Source organism: Coenobita brevimanus, chromosome 60 (assembly GCF_032717465.1).
Source record: "Coenobita brevimanus isolate Jiangsu-jjx chromosome 60, ASM3271746v2, whole genome shotgun sequence".
Taxonomy (NCBI): Eukaryota; Metazoa; Arthropoda; class Malacostraca; order Decapoda; family Coenobitidae; genus Coenobita; species Coenobita brevimanus.
This window is the reverse complement of record NC_137013.1, coordinates 1,118,892-1,121,181: the sequence shown is the minus strand read 5'-3', so window position 1 is coordinate 1,121,181 and position 2,290 is coordinate 1,118,892. Positions and strand designations below refer to the sequence as shown.

Here is a 2,290-nt window from a genome sequence, read left to right as displayed (position 1 = left end):
TGCAAAATTTTCTTCAGCTTTGGTTTGTAGGTAGCTTGTATCTTAGTGAACATATTTTTGTGGTGATAAGCATGCAGCCCCAGAATGCTTTTGCTTCATAATTAGTCTAATAAACAATGGAAATGGAATTCTTAGGAATAGTGATATGAAATGTGAATTATCAAAATTCATCAGTAACTGTTACCTAACCTGTAACAGACACTCCACAGTGTCATATACACCACAGTATATATATATATATATATATATATATATATATATATATATATATATATATATATATATATATATATATATATATATATATATATATATATTCTGAAAAAATCTTCTTCAACTGACTTACTTAGTTCATCACTGATTTCGGCAAAAAGTCGGGATGCGTCTTCAGGTTCAGCCAAAAATCCGCCGAGTCTCTTACAGGCGTTGGCGGCATCGTCAATAGAGCGCTGGTCGTCGCTGTCACTCAGGAGGAAGCACTTTCTGTCCACGGCAAAGGCCCCACGTGGACACTTCTCTGCAAGGGACAGATTATCAGCAATTGCGTCAGGAAACTGTGTGCTCTATACAGTACTCAAAGAATAATACAGTGATCAGGTTCAGTATGCGTGAATGATACATGAAACTATTTGAATGTGTTGTGAGAGGGAAGGTACTGACTGATACAGAAGATGCGGCCGTCGCCCTCGAACCCCGTCTCGCATTTACAAAGGAACCCGTGCCTGGTGTCGTTGCAGGTGGCGTAGGGGTGGCAGTTGTGGCTCCCTTCCACACACTCATTCACCTCTGTCCACCACAGCAAGAATAATATCCTCTATAAATACGGGCACTTAATTTGAATGTTGGGTTACTCTTACTGCAACCCACCTAGGCTTCATGTACAGCGAATGCTAAATAAGAAAACAAGACGTGAATATGGAAGGAGGCGTCAAGAACACTAACACTAGTAACTTCTTAATTCAGCTGAGAGTCGCAAGAGCCTGAGAGCAATAACACTACCACTAACTCTCTCAGGTTAGGGGGAACTCTAGTTTGCATCACCACCCCCAATGATTCTACTCAGTGTTGGCAGTCTGAGGCAATTAACTCTTCAATCAGAAAGCGTAGTTTTAGATTAATATTGGTATAAGTAGACGATTTATTTCAGCGTAGGGGTGGACTTTTTAAACAGACGATGTTATCTATACAGCTTCCATCAACCCATTAACTATCTATCTATCTATCTATTACCAGACGCCTCAATCCCGTTTGGGGTGGCCACAAACAAATCGCCTCCACGTCGCCCTGTCCCCCGCCATTTCACTGCCCTGCTCCCAACTCACACCCCCCTCTCTCATATACCTCTCCACCCAATCCCTCCATCTCATCCTCGGCCTCCCCCTCCCTCTTCCCCCCTCCACCTCACTCACATACACTCTCTCCGTCAGTCTTTCACCCTCCATCCTCTCCACATGGCCAAACCACCTCAGTGTATTCCTCATAACGCTTCCCATCACATCCACATCCACACCACAACGCTCCTTTATATCCTCATTCGTCAGCCTGTCTCTCCATGTGACTTCACAGGCTCCTCTAAAATAACTCTGAAACATTATCGAAGGTGAATAAAATCGTAAGAAGGTAGTAAGATTAGAATAAAAAAAAAAAAAAAGTGCGTGAACACAACGAAGGTGTGGAGGAGGGATGAGCGAGGAGTATGTCGGGAGTAGGATGCTGGAAATGGAGTTACCAGGCAGGAGAAAGAGAGGAAGGCCAAAGAGAAGGTTTATGGATGTAGTGAAGGAGGACATGCGGGTGGTAGGTGTAAGAGAAGAAGATGCGGAAGACAGAGTAAGATGGAGACGGGTGATCCGCTGTGGCGACGCCTAAGGGAAGAGCCGAAAAGAGAAGAAGAACGAAGGAGTGCAGGGTGGGCGGGCAGTGTGTTATGCAGTTTTACCTTCAACCTGGTGCCACTCCCTCAGCGCCTCCACAATCCCCTGTAGTGACAGGTTGCTGCCCTCCAAAGTCTCATCCAGTCTCTCCGTCAGGCCCTCGTGCTCCATCACTCTCAGCCTCAGCATCCTGTTGTCCTCACCTGGAATATTGAAGTGTATGATGCATTTTGAAAGTATTAGAAGCACCTGAGATGATTTGGTCATGTGGAGAGACTGGAGAATGATAGAGTGACTGTGAGTGTGTATGGAGTAAGGAGTAACGGGAGAGGGGGAAGGGCAGACCGAGAATGAGATGGAAGGATTGGGTGGAGAGGTTTACGCAGTGCTGTGCCTACTTCCTGGTGAAAGTAGTG

The 2,290-nt window shown here is 45.0% G+C and overlaps 1 long non-coding RNA gene across 1 annotated transcript; it reads right to left on the bottom strand.

Moving 5' to 3' along the window:
• Positions 1-396: 396 nt before the first annotated feature.
• Positions 397-2,047, bottom strand: LOC145403058 (uncharacterized). The gene is made up of 3 exons (XR_013897927.1): positions 1,940-2,047; positions 661-786; positions 397-517 (listed from the first exon to the last, which is right to left on the bottom strand). It is a non-coding gene; the product is annotated as an uncharacterized LOC145403058 (long non-coding RNA).
• Between the last annotated feature and the right edge of the window lie 243 nt (positions 2,048-2,290).